The sequence below is a fragment of the Monopterus albus genome, unplaced genomic scaffold (assembly GCF_001952655.1).
Source record: "Monopterus albus unplaced genomic scaffold, M_albus_1.0 scaffold2.1, whole genome shotgun sequence".
In the NCBI taxonomy this organism is placed as follows: domain Eukaryota; kingdom Metazoa; phylum Chordata; class Actinopteri; order Synbranchiformes; family Synbranchidae; genus Monopterus; species Monopterus albus.
Window position 1 is genome coordinate 4,224,234 of NW_018127882.1, and position 15,240 is coordinate 4,239,473.

Here is a 15,240-nt window from a genome sequence, read left to right on the forward strand (position 1 = left end):
ATGAAAAGCACTAATTCCAGCCTAGTGAACACAAACGGAAAGGCTTAATTCATATTCATGTGCTGAGCTTCTTCCTTGCACTCTGTGTAAACCCATTCATCCATTCATTGCAGTTAGACCACCCCTAGCATATAGCATCCTCAATTTACTTGACAAGCAGAGTATCCCCTGAAGGTTTGTCTCAACTAAAACAATTAAAAGGCTATGACTGTTATAACAAAGGGAGTCGGAGTGATTAGGCTTTCTCTGTCACAAAACTAAATAATTTCATTAATAAACATTTGCTCAATGTAAAAGCTTTTTTTTTTAAATCTTCCGATGATTCTACCTCATGCTTGAGTAGTTCTTATATACCAAATATCATTCACATACCTGTACAGTATGTGACATCTTATAAACATTTGATAAGCCACTCTGGATCTCATCAAAACACTCTCACTTACTGCATGTTTTTAGCCCAAAGCTAGAGATTAAAAAATGAATCTACAACTCCCCTGTTTAGCAATCACGCATGTTTAAAGATATTATGCACCCACAGGAGACTATGCATGTAATAAAGTGTGTATTCTCAATCGAGTGCATCTGCAGAGGCTAGACATGCCAGCAGGGCTTCACAGCCCACGTCTGGGTGATTCCAACAGCTGTTTCTATGAGCCTGGGGAGTGAGCGTGTCAAGTAGGATGCTTTCTACTGTCACAAGATCCTCAAGGTGTTTATTAAAAAATGTTAATGCCATCAACATAACACACACATTGAGACTTGGCCCTTGTGACAAGGATCTGGCAGTACCCAACTGCTTCCACTTGTGGGATGGTCTGAAAGTCTGTACCAGTTTTTCACACCCACATAGCAGGGGGTGTTAGTAGGCAACACGCTTCACTGAGGTCCTTGAGGCCACAGGGGATTTACTTTAGATGTCTTAGTATATCTAGCATTGGGAAATATTGATTAGGCATCCTCAATTAAAGGGAAGGGAATCGAATATTCACTTTGACAAAAGTGGACACACATTGCTGTGCACAGAGACTCTCTCCTGTCTTTCTTCTACTTCTAATATATAATATTTTAGTTATTTTGAAATTTTACTGTTTAAGTCATGACTATAAAAACAAAACAAGTGCTAATGGTATCTCAGCCATCTAAACCTATGGACAGGCACTAATTAAACCATGGCAAGTGGAAGGCCAAGTTAAAGGGGATTTAAGTAATTTATGTATTTTATCGACTTCTACTGGCAACAAAGGAAATACGTCAACATCAATGAGTCTCTTCTAAAGCTTACAGTAACTTCTCCTGGAGAGAAATAAAGTCACACGTTCATAAGAAAAAGGCAGAGAATCCAACAGAAATGTCTGGAGTGGTGGCAATGCTTCTATAAATACACCATCTCAATGCTTACTAAAAAAAATCTCAGGACTAGAAATGCCTATCTTTAACATTTGTACCCTGGTTTGGATAAGCAACATTATGGTAGTTGCTTTATTTTAAACTGTAAATTACCCTTTAGTTACAGATGCTGGTTATTTTTTAAACTGTGCTTAACCCTTCTTACATGCAACTGTGCTAGCTCTCTATAATCTTTAATGAATCTCCTGCATGCTTTGCTGCTTGCACTGGTCTTCCTTCATGCCTGTTGAAATCCAAAAAGATATTGTTTGCATAACCCTATACCTGTACACTGCAAATGTTAACATTTTATTAAGCTCAGTGATGATACATTAAATGAAGATGAAGTTGTAATGTATAAGGTTTTGATAGCTGGCCATATCTGACTATTATTTAGTAGCCATATCAGCTAAAGTCTTTGTAACTATGGTGAAAACATTAAAAACATGTACAAGACAGTGTCCTAAATTTATCTTCCTGCTTGTCTGATACGGCTACAAATACAATTAAAAACTGAATATATTTTCTCAAAATTCTAATGTCTATGCACAAGAATTACTGTAAATATTATGCTGATGAATATGAGGCAGAGCCGCGAGCAATGTCATATCATATAAGAGTTAGGTGACATACCTGACAAGATTTTGTCCCCATAGGCTCTGAAACAACTTAACCGAGGGCAAGAAAACCATCTAAATTAATTGCCAACTGACTAAATTAAACTATTCCTCTCTGACTTGCATCTTATTGTGGCGGAGGAATACTGCTTTCAATTTTATGAGCTGGAAAGATCTTGTTTTTGAGGTGGTGACAGATATTTCCTATCGAAGCCCACAGTGGCAATTAGAAATGCTAAAACTTATATATTTCACTCCTAACAATATCTTTGCTTAATAAAATTAAACTGACATTGTGAAGGCAATGTTTCCATATACGTACATACTGAAATGGTATGAAGGAAAGGATCTGTAATCATCTGGCCATGAGAAGAATAAACTATCCTCCCTAATGGCAAGGTAAACTTTGGGTTACGAAAGAGAAAACTAAAAGCACACCCACACAACACACACAACCTATGGAGACAGCACTGCAAACCCACAGCCATCACCTGCTTTAACAGTGTGATACTGTATCTAAATACCCAGCATTACCATTAGCAGAGAATAGGCCAGTGAGGTGTAAGTCTCAGCATGAGTGCTCTGATCATCTCAATATTGTATGGCATGTTCAAAAGGAGCAGACACCATGGCACAGGTAACATGGACGGTTCATTCAACACTGCTTGACGATCAGTGCTGGGTTGAAAGCTATATTCATCAGCCTGGCGTTAATTAATGCCTGCATGATTGAATGTGAGAAGGGACACGAGGGAGAGATAATGCACACCTACAGGTACAACGCAGCTCCACTCAGATATGATGATTAATTCATTCTTGTCTCCTGCTATAGAAATTAAAATTAGACATGCTGTATTTTTTGTGTCAAATACTTGGCGAACAAAACAAGAGTCATTGTAATAGTAATTAGAAGTCTGTAGGAGAAAGGTATCACATTTATATCATGTAGACAACACCAAGATGCAACCTTCTCCACAGAGAACACATACATGTACAGTATGTATTTTCTCCCTGACTTGGGTCCCTTTGATTGAACCAGACTGGTAAAGACGGGGACTATTTGAAACCAGGTCTCAGGAACACCGGCCTTGAGGTTAGGGTTAAATGGGATTGCTCCCTTTGAATTATTTTGATGACCCGCCATAGCTGAGTCTGCAGGTTGTCCTGCTTGCTTTAAGGCGTATTATGTGCTTGAGATTGCGCAGAAGTCAGGGCTTATCACATGCGTGCACACACACATGCACACTCACTGCCTCAAACATTGGCTGGATGGTAGGTGACAGTTTAGGCAACTCGGTGGATGTTACTAGGAAACAAGTGTGTCACTGTTATTTAAAGAACAACAAAAACAAACAAGAGTCACAATCTATTACATTCAAAAAACCTTTGTTACTGCACAATTAGTAGCCTTCAGTCTCCGTCTTCAGGACATTCTTACTTCTCCATCCATCCATCCATCAGGATTCTAAATACGAGGGTATTATTCAGATATATACACAGAGAAACAACATTTGAATATAATGTTTGCCCCAACTGCCCCACCCACCCACCGACCTGTGAGACAATTGCTCCATCTCATCGAGACACACAGACATTATACACACACTCAATATCAGTAGCAAATATTCCTAAAAGTACAGTTGATTTCTAATGACCATCAAACTCAAACATCTATAAATCTATTTAGAAATCACAAATAAAGGCTCAGAGGCTGACTCATAATCATCAGATTCAGACTTTTATATACCTGATTTGTTGCGCAATACAGAATAAAGTAAGACTAATGCTGCACAGGTGATCCTGTAATGAAGCTTGGTGACTGTTAGGTTAGGTGACCAGATCAGAATCTGTCTGTCTGTTAAACTGTCCATTACAACCACAGATTCTACAACCATAAACCATAAATCACAACTACAGACATTCAAAGACAAATTCCAAAGTTTATTATGTGCATGAAATTTTTCAATTTTGTGGTGTTATACACAAGCTAACGCAACTATCGGACTAACACATTACCAGCCCAGCAGATACACTTGCACACACTAGCACCGCCCGTTTTTAGCTGTTTAGCACCGCATGAGCTCCATCTGGACTCAAAGCCTTCAGTGATGACATGTGGCCTGTCCATTATTGCTCTATTAAAAGCATGTGCATGTCAATGGGTCTCACGCTGTTCCATAACACATGTGCATCTTGTAGTCTGGCAGAGAGATTAACAACATCAAGCACAGTGACTCCTTTTAATGTCAGCCTGCTTTTGATACTTAGCACTTGCACTAAGGCATGACTGCGATTACATCTTGCACAAAGTAAGTGTAAGATGATACTGTATAAAAGAGGGTGATGCCCCTGACATTTGGAAGTTTGACTGTGTTAGCATAGTAATTATTTATTAAGTTTTATCAAGTTTGCACCATCAACTCTACATCGAAAATACAGACACCATGACAACTCTGAAAGGTGAAGCCACCATAACACAATAGCCCCCTGGTGGCTGGTTGCAGCCCATCCCCCAATGTTAGCGAATGGGACATGAGCCAAACTAAAAACTCCAAATATAAATCAAGTAAAGAGGAATCAAGAAGTAAACCAAGAAGTAAATAGGACCTTCAGTAAGCTGTTCATCACCAAGCAGATGATTTATTTCAGCCGCAGGCTGCTGTCTCTCTCGTGCTCCACAGACAGGCTGAAGGAGTCGTTTGTCCCTCAGACCATAACACTCTTCTGCTCCTCCCAATGAAGCTGTTTGATCTGTACTTTTGGGTATGGACATGTGATGTCACTACTCAGCCCCATAATATTATGATCCCACTTCACAATATTATACTGCTGCTCATTTTTTGTATTTTTCTCATACAATTTTATACATTTCTTTATTTTGGTGTGCTGTGATTTGGCAACTATTGCTGTTGCTATTGATACCTGAATTTCCCTCTGGATCAATAAAATATCTATCCATCTATCTACTTATGTGGTTTTTGGTAGATATTTTCCTCTGAGTACAAGGTATTTTTTCTGGTAGGTTTGTCTTTAAGTTATTTGATGTTATAAAAACCGGTGTATTTTGGTTTATTTGACACCTTTACTTGGTGGTCCAATGCTGTCACTCCAATTCTGGTCCGTACTGCACAAAAAGCAAGATGGCAGCCAACATATTCACAACATTTTGGCTTCATATTTCCAAAGTGGTGGGAAGTGGTGATGGCATGTCCATTGTGCACATGCCAATGGTTTGTGCATGCTGCATGTCTTTATTTAATCTTTCTACTCATACCTGGATGAACACAACTTCTCTCACAATCTTTTCAAACACTGCCTTTGAGCTTTTTCTTTCTTCCATGGGACTCTGACCTCTGTGCTATACTGCATTCCCTTCTGAATTCAAGAACACACATATAGGCATACAATCTGACACATAATGACACACACTTACATGCACGGGCACATAAGCAAACAGACAAGCAGCATTTTTATTTTCTCTCTCTGTTTCATCTCCCCCTAGGTCATCTGTCAGCCTATTTTTGCCCCAGCCTGCTGCTACCTGAGGGGCGGCAGAAAGGTGGTAATGGATGGCTGACTGAAGCCTGTCACTTCATGCTCTTTCACCCTAGGGACACTGAGTGGGAAAGTAATGGCCGAGCCTGCCAGATGTAGCAGTCACTTTTAATCAAGTGTACGGTTGTCACTCCGCCCATATTGATCCCTGTGAAATCCCCAGGCAGCCTGCAATCGGACCGGTTTCTACACCACAACAACTTTCCTCTCGCCTTTCAAACAACTCCCCATGTGGTGGCATCTTGACCAAGTTAATCATAATCCGGCTCTGCCAGCAACCACAGAAAACAAGATCGGACAGGGTCATTCCCATCGCCATTTACTGTGTGTCACTCACACGCCATCTCCTAGCACATGTCATGATTTCATGTGAGACAGACATTTACATGTAATTCACAAGTGTGCGAGGTTGTGTCTGTGGCTCTACACTGATGGGTTCATATACAAGTCTGTATACCTAAGACAGCATGCCTATTAGTGTCACAAGCTCTATGCATTTTAGTAAATCCTTCAGTCTTCATATTGTTTGGATGAAAGGTTTGCTCAGAATATCACCAAGGTTAAGTTCCAACTGTGAAGCCATATTTGCCTTGCCTTCACCTCACTCAACAGGAATGCATACTATTGAGAGTGAGTGAACGTCAGGATTTGGCACCTGGCTGCTGCCCTTTTTTTCAGAGATCTGTTGCAAGGCTCTGATTTTATTGTTCATTTGCTAAGGCCACAGGGGCTGACTATTACTGGGTCATAACTCGGCAGGATGATGAGGGATGAATTCTAATGTGGATCCATCATCAATAGGGATAGAAGGGAGGTGGCAGGACTGAGAGATGGAGGACTCAGTAGGGAAAAGGGAATAAAGTATATTATGAGGAGACACACACTTAATATGCAACCATAGAAACATACACATAACCACACAGATATGCAAGTGCATGCACCATCCTTTCTACTGAAAATGTAAGCCATATTTATGCATAATAACCACTGAGACTGAGCATCATGGTCGCAGTTTCTCTGGTTTCTGTTTATACCTGTATTCTGACTGGATTATGTCCAAGTTTTTTTTTTTACTTCATTCTCATTCAGCTATAATATAAAGAAAGTGCAGCCCACAGAGGAGGCACTAAGGTATAGTATGAAGGTCACTTTTCTTTCTTGTGCAACACTTAGCTGCTTTTCACTCATAACCAAAACTCTGTTTGTGTGTATGGCTCATGGCTGGTTGTAAAAAGAGAGGAGGGAGGGTAGTTGCAGAATAATCTGCTCCCCCATCCAGACACATAGTTGACTCCATGCCGTAAAGCTCACTGACAGATGCTTAGAGTAAGAGTAAAAGGAAAAGTGTTAGGCAATGACATGTGAAATAGAGGGCAGACTGTTGAGCCCCCTGCATTGCAGATGTACTTCACTGCGCCATAGTGGACAGACAACACTGAACGAGGCAGTGTGAAGACTGTTTGAGAGAATTTGGTAAAGGGGGATTTTTTGGGGGGGGGGGGACCATTCACATGAAGGAGCATGTAATCTGCTGTGAATGGAAAATGTACTGACAATGTTGAATAACACACAAGACAAATAGGAATGTAAAATCATGCTACAGTCAAATCTGACAACTATAGCTATAAAGCATATCTCACACAGAAATGTAAATTTTCTGTGCTGTTGCCTGAATATTTATGGAAACACAATTGTGATTATTTTATGTCTGTCGTAATATACTGCTGCAATAGTGAGTTATTGTTATTCCCAGCCTTGTATAGGAGAAGAATAAATTCAAGTTGTAGATTTTTAGTTCAGTTTAGATTCAACTTTAATGATCCCTGTGGGGAAACTTGGTTTTTGGGGCTGAGGAGAATAAGATATAGCTAATAATAACAATACAATAAAGGGTACTGAGGATAATTCAACAATTCCCTAGCTGTATGTGCAGAATGCAATGCAGTAAATGCATAAAAATCATATTTGTGGTGACAGGTTAACAGGTTAGAGCGGATCATCAAGAGTGCATAAATATTTATTCTTATTGTGGGAGTACAAATGGATGCACAGTATGTCCAGTGCAAATCCATATATGCAAGTATACGTTACATCATTGTTGTAACTGAGATAAAGTTGCAAAGAACAAGACAAATAGGACATCTTAAAGTTTGTACTCTGATTTTAGCCATCAGCTTTTTCTCACTTTATCAGAACATCTTGTTATGTAACGCACATCACAGGAAATTCTTATCGTCTGTGCAGCTCCAGCATAATGCAAGCCATCACAGGCGACTTGAGGAGAACCTAGGAGGAGAAAGGTCTGTCTTTGGGATTTGCAACCGAAGTATCAACCCTTGCTTTCTTATAACACACTGTTGAAACCTGCCAAACCTGCCTGATGCTGCAGGACACTGTTGTCTTCACACCATCACTTGACTGGAGCACAACACTCACCTGGTGATAAGTTCCTTCCTCTCCCAGAGTTTATGAAGCCTAAATATAATAAGAATGTTGTGGTGTTGTTTGGAAAGTTGTTTTATTATGTTTAATTTAGAGTCTGTAGTAGTTGCCATTATTTTGAGCACTGAAAGTACATCTCCAAAACTTTCACAACATTGTGTGTGTATAATATACAGTGGGTACGGAAAGTATTCAGACCCCCTTAAATTTTTCACTCTTTGTTATATTGCAGCCATATGCTAAAATCATTTAAGTTCATTTTTTTTCCTCATTAATGTACACACAGCACCCCATATTGACAGAAAAACACAGAATGTTTGACATTTTTGCAGATTTATTAAAAAAAAAAACTGAAATATCACATGGTCATAAGTATTCAGACCCTTTGCTCAGTATTTAGTAGAAGCACCCTTTTGAGCTAATACAGCCATGAGTCTTTTTGGGAATGATGCAACAAGTTTTTCACACCTGCATTTGGGGATCCTCTGCCATTCCTCCTTGCAGATCCTCTCCAGTGCTGTCAGGTTGGATGGTAAACGTTGGTGGACAGCCATTTTCAGGTCTCTCCAGAGATGCTCAATGGGCCTGAGCACTCTGGAGAAGGTTTTCGTCCAGGATATCCCTGTACTTGGCCGCATTCATCCTTCCCTCGATTGCAACCAGTCGTCCTGTCCCTGCAGCTGAAAAACACCCCCATAGCATGATGCTGCCACCACCATGCTTCACTGTTGGGACTGTATTGGACAGGTGATGAGCAGTGCCTGGTTTTCTCCACACATACCGCTTAGAATTAAGGCCAAAAAGTTCTATCTTGGTCTCATCAGACCAGAGAATCTTATTTCTCACCATCTTGGAGTCCTTCAGGTGTTTTTTTAGCAAACTCCATGCGGGCTTTCATGTGTCTTGCACTGAGGAGAGGCTTCTGTCGGGGCACTCTGCCCTAAAGCCCCGACTGGTGGGGGGCTGCAGTGATGGTTGACTTTCTACAACTTTCTCCCATCTCCCGACTGCATCTCTGGAGCTCAGCCACAGTCATCTTTGGGTTCTTCTGTACCTCTCTCACCAAGGCTCTTCTCCCCCGATAGCTCAGTTTGGCTGGACGGCCAGCTCTAGGAAGGGTTCTGGTCGTCCCAAACGTCTTCCATTTAAGGATTATGGAGGCCACTGTGCTCTTAGGCACCTTAAGTGCAGCAGAAATTTTTTTTGTAACCTTGGCCAGATCTGTGCCTTGCCACAATTGTGTCTCTGAGCTCTTCAGGCAGTTCCTTTGACCTCATGATTCTCATTTGCTCTGACATGCAGTGTGAGCTGTAGGGTCTTATATAGACAGGTGTGTGGCTTTCCTAATCACGTCCAATCAGTATAATCAAACACAGCTGGACTCAAATGAAGGTGTAGAACCATCTCAGGGATGATCAGAAGAAATGGACAGCACCTAAGTTAAATATATGAGTGTCACAGCAAAGGGTCTGAATACTTATGACCATGTGATATCAGTTTTTCTTTTTTAATAAATGTTAAAAATTCTGCGTTTTTCTGTCAATATGGGGTGCTGTGTGTACATTAATGAGGAAAAAATGAACTTAAATGATTTTAGCATATGGCTGCAATATAATAGAGTGAAAAAGTTAAGGGGGTCTGAATACTTTCCGTACCCATACTGTACTTTCAATAGAGACAGTATCCATAATAGTAAGAAATCTTTACCTCTGACATGTTCGTTCTGTGCATCCATGGACAGCAGTGCACACACACACACATGCAGCAGGTGCAGGGTAATTTCTGTGGTGTGTCCAGGAGTCATGTACTGCTAGAATGAAGAATTACAAACACTAGTTTGGCAAGGTGTAACCCCCTGAAAACAAAAAGTTCTTGTATTACATCTTTCAGTGAGGACACAATGTATAGAGTTTTCTACAGCTCAACATTACAGCAGAGTGTAATGGTAATGTACTGTAGGAAAATGTGGGACACATGCAGTTTTTGACTCACATGAGACCTGTCAATGGTTCTTTGAAATAAAATGTTTGATATCAATGCCTAATGTCTCTCTCAATTCATCATCAATATAAAGAGTAAAAGTGTTACTGTAACACCACTCTTGTGTCACAACTGAGTAGTGGTGTTTAATAGAAAAACATATTTTACATGAAACTTAATGCTGTTATAAAGACGCTAGGTAAACAAACCAAGTTACCACCATCCAAGCCACTGCTCACAAGAAATTTGGCTAAAGAACTTTCACACAAATTTTCTGACTGTTCATCAAAATTACTAGCACAACCACTTAATCTGTTTCTGCCGTTCAGCCTGTAATACAAGCAACTGTTAGCTACATTAGCTGGGTGACATTGTAATGTGGCTAATGTTTTTAAGTTAAACAGGCTAACTTCATACACTAGCAGTAAAATAACTTTTAAAATTCCAACACTTAAAACACCAGGATGTGATGTAGACTCAAGGACAGCTGGAATAGATCCGCTCTTGAGATTCAGTCTGGACTGATGCTCCTTGGGAAAGCACTCCAACATGAAATGATTAGCACATAACATACAATGTCTTAGGGCTATCTTCAGGAGCATTTCCACCATAAATATATGATATCCACTGAGTCTTCACTGTCTCTGTCGATGGAAGCAGGTAGAGACTTTTGTACAACCAACAGTGGAGCAGAATCTGTGCTTTCCTCTGAGCTGTGCCATGTTGCGGTTTGTCTGCTGTTCTAGTGAGAAAATTGCAGTGGCGAACAGGTAGCGCCAAAACAGATCCGAGTGGAAAAGGATATATGAAATGAACTCCCATGTCATTTCATATGACATCATAAAGAGAGACAAATCCGAAGGGCGGGTTCAAGCAGGGGTTTTTACAGGTGCGGAAAAAGCAAAACAGGCAGGGACTGCTCTTTTCTTGTGTTTTGTGTCTCTCTACACATACCGAAGACCCACGTGAATGTCAGAAAATGCTCTAAAAGTGAATTCTGCATAATATGGGACCTTTGAGTCAGCAAGAAAAAACACAAAAAATACATTGCTCTTCCAGTGCCTTCTGTCTTTTCTGCAGGAACCAGACCAATGGCTCTATTAAAGCAGCAACACCATACGCCCTGGGTAAAATAGCTGTCAGATTTGTCACTTTCAAATGACATACCCATTAGAAGCTAATAAAACCCCTGAGCTAAGCTGAGCCAGCCGGCACAACTCAAGACTGCAATTCAGAAGAAGGATGAGAAGTTGAGATGAAAGAGAGAAGGATGTTTCTTGGCTTTTGTTTGCCTGTTCAGCTGCTGTCAAGTAAGACAGTGCAGTTCCACAGGGGGCTAATCGATGCTGCAAATGTCAGAGACTGGCTATGGTTGCATGGGGCCCAAACATGACTCTCAGTGTGGTGTTGTTACAGTATCTGCTGGACAAAGACTTTGACAGCTGATGCCCAGTCTTGGGGTAGAGCCAACAACTACAGAGGATTTATCTAATCCACTCAATGCCACTGATCCACCCTAATCTAAGAGGTGTTTTAATCTGAAAAATCTCTCTGTGCTAGCTGCCCCTCTGTGTGAGACACATGAATAATAAAAGGCAAGGGATTTTCAGCAAGTGGCAGGTATGTTAGCATGTCATTTGGCAAGTATAAGATTTACAGTTTTAGAGCTTGTAATTACTGCTCAGACACAATTGCTCTCATTTCACTGGTAATTATGTTTGCTCTTGGAAGCCCTCATCATATTGATTTGTTTACATGTACTGGAATGCCCAGACACACACACACACACACACACACACAAAGCCATTGTAATTCAGGGAGCATCAACAGTGGAGATTGCATTGTCGTATCATTAAGACAGTCCCCCCAAGGGTACCATTATTGCACAGATGTACAGTAAAATACTCAGCCCCACACCCAAAATGCACACACACACACACACACACACACACATACAGGCTACCTTAATTGGCCTTACACTCACAAGAGAGTTGTATTTTTAAAATGCATTGTGTATTGAAGACCAAAACTGAACTCCCAAACCTTCACTGTTGTGATGTAGTTTTCAGTATATCATGGCAGTTTTTATCACTGCAATAAAAATAGATTGGTCACAGTATACTGTCTTTCCCAGAGCAAATATAATTCCAGTAGTCTTGAAACTATAATGGGACGTTATAAATTCAATTAATCAATACATTGATTAGCAGTTATACAGTGGCGGCAGACCTGAGCCTCAAATGTTTAATGTGCTAAACACTGAGGATATGACTGATCATGAAAATAATGGACAATCCTGCACTTATCAACTGGTTTTACAGATATTATCTTGCAGGAAAAGTGTTACTTTTTAAATATTTTCAGGTAACTATGACTCAGTCATTGTTATCAAATTTGCCTCAAAGGGCATATAACACCCTCTATCATTAAACACTGTGTTAACTACTTTGAATTACTTTACTTTGAATAGTGAGAGCAGTCAAGATATATGTCAAGTTAAGTTAATTAAAAACTGACCATTATTATGCTAAGACAGACCTTGGGACCATTCGGGGTCAACTAGTCTGAGCTGAACCGATTTGAGATATGGAAGAATTAAGACAAACTGTTTCTAAAGAAATTAATAAAAATCAGGGTCAAACTATTGCAATCCTGACTGTGTTTAATATTGCTTAATTTCAAGAAAGAAAGACTTGCATATTTGATGGACAGCATAGTTTATTCATTTGAATGACTATTTGACTGACAGCAGAATATAACAAAATACTCATGTACTACTCACTTGTTCCAATTTTTTGACTTCATTAGATAAAAACCATTTATGTTGTCTTAGAATGTTATTATTTAAATCATTAACATTAGTGGACAGAAAAACACCAATTTACTTAAGCATAACTGACCTCATCTGTTCATATGGGTGTTTGAATGTAAAATATACCTCAGCATGCCTGCCATGCCTCAGGTTTGCCAAATACAAGGAAACAACGTTCATTCTTTTCTATCTATCTCAGATTTCAGAGCCAAGGAGAGAAACAACCAGCCTGTTGCTATCCATCTTTTCCTGTACTGGAGGGGCTCCAGGTGATAAATTCAACTCTTACCAAAGCCCACTGGCAAGACACCAAGCACATGTTGTCCCAGAACAAATGCTTTTAAAGTATATATTGTTAAGATTTTAGTGTTGTGCTCAGTTTCTGATACCTGCTTTGACCACTAAAGCGTCACATCATCTGTTCTTTTTTCCTTTGGACTTTGGGCTGGCTGATTACCCCATCATCCTGCTGGGCTTTTCCCACAAAACTGAAATTCATCCAGGAGCCCAAAGATCCCAATCATACCATTTGCCCATTTAAGGAGAGTTGCTTCTCTTGGCCAAGAAATAGTTGTAAATCGTTACACTTCAATTTTGTATGTACTTAACAAAACATATGACATCTTAATTAGTGAGCTTTAGAGGTGTTGCTAATTGGATTTCTAAGCTTCACACTAAATGGACATATGAGAAGTTTTTAGCTACTCATTTGAAAAGAAAGCCAGTACATTCCTATCTGGGACTTTTCGCAGTAGGCGTGGTTTTAGTGTGCTCAATATAGGTTTTTACCCACATGTATGTCTAGTTGTGGATGTGCTAAATCCACACAACACTGTCCGATATCTTGGTAAATACACCATCTTCTCCCTTATCCACTTTACATCAACCATTCCGGAGACCCTTATCCAACTGTGACACCCCTTTCATACATACCCATACATATATAAAGGGATGAATTGTGCACAAACTTTGCATTTGGGTATGTGATTTATTTGTTGCTTCTGAAGAAGAATATCTGCTCTTTGGTGATGTCTGTGTTGGACTTGATGCACAGTTCAGCTCTCACTTGCCTGGCTAGTGCCAGCTCATTTTTGGGTTAAAGTTAGTAGCCTAATACTTTAAGGAGGGCTTGATGATGGTTTTCAGCCATTACTAACTTGAAACTGGGACTTCACTAGACATGAGCAGTGTATGTGTGTGACTTAAGTGTTTGATCCCTTAAATCCACACTGACACTGACTGCGACCTCCAAGCAGCGTCTCTCATCAGAACAGCTGTCTGTCAGCAGGAGGACAGCATGATCTTCACCAGGTTGACTGACAGCAGAAATATACTGGACAAAAATTGTTTTCATGTAGGCTCATCAGCAGGGAATCAGCATTTATACCATATGTTTTGATGTAGTTATTTTAATAATTTCCCCACTCTGCTACAAAAGAGTGGGGGGAAAAACTGGAAAGGTCACAGTGACACCAGGAGCTTTATCCATCAGAAGTGATTCAAGTAAAAAAAAAAAAATTCCAAAACATAACAATAGGCTAACAGGTGATCTACCTGATTTAAGCAGCTGTCTGGGGTGATACAACTTACAAATATGCCAAAGGAAAAAATAGACTTGAAGTGTTAAAAAGGGGTCCAGGGATGATGTGTGTGTCTTAGAGTCAGCATGGATCGACACATTGGATAGATTGGAAGTCTCTTCCTCGTGAGATGGGCAAGTGACAGACCTGTAGATAAATGTCGCTATGACATAAACACACAGATTGTTACATCCGTCCACTGTTTCTACAGAGAGAGCATCATTTGTGCATAACCTGTTTTTTTTGCAGGCGCACCCAGTGCACCTTATATAAATGTGGTCGCAAAATGTGACTGATCACTCGCAGTCTGGAGCCCTGACACATACAAACAGACGCACACAATATTACTGCCCCACCTTCCACCATATGAATAATGCATAATCAGAGAGTCGGCAGTGAGCTAATGAGTCAGTTGCTTAGAGAGCCTGGAGAGACAGACATCCATGTGCTGTGATGGTTACAGAAAGCGTCTCCTTGCTCAGGTTGTGCTCACCACCAGATGTCCAAGGTTCAGGTTGATGAATGATGGGGTCATTCTTCTTGCCCCTCCTCTGCAGTGTCACCACATCAGGAGGCAAGGGCATGTGGTTTGGCCCATGTTGTTATGTGTATGTGTGTGTTCCCGTCTTTGCTCAAGGATGTAGACCCATTTATATACACATGCTACAGAAAGGATGGGATCCTTTAACTTTAATGCTTTCTCACTGTTGAGGGCTCAGGTAATTTCCCTCTGCAAACACCGCTAATGTTCTGCCAGCATTTATAATGCAGGGAATCTGAGTATGAAACATGCTTATGAAAGCAGATTTAAATTGTTCATGTTTGTTTATGGATGCATGTGTGAACAAGACTGTGGAAGTGATCAACA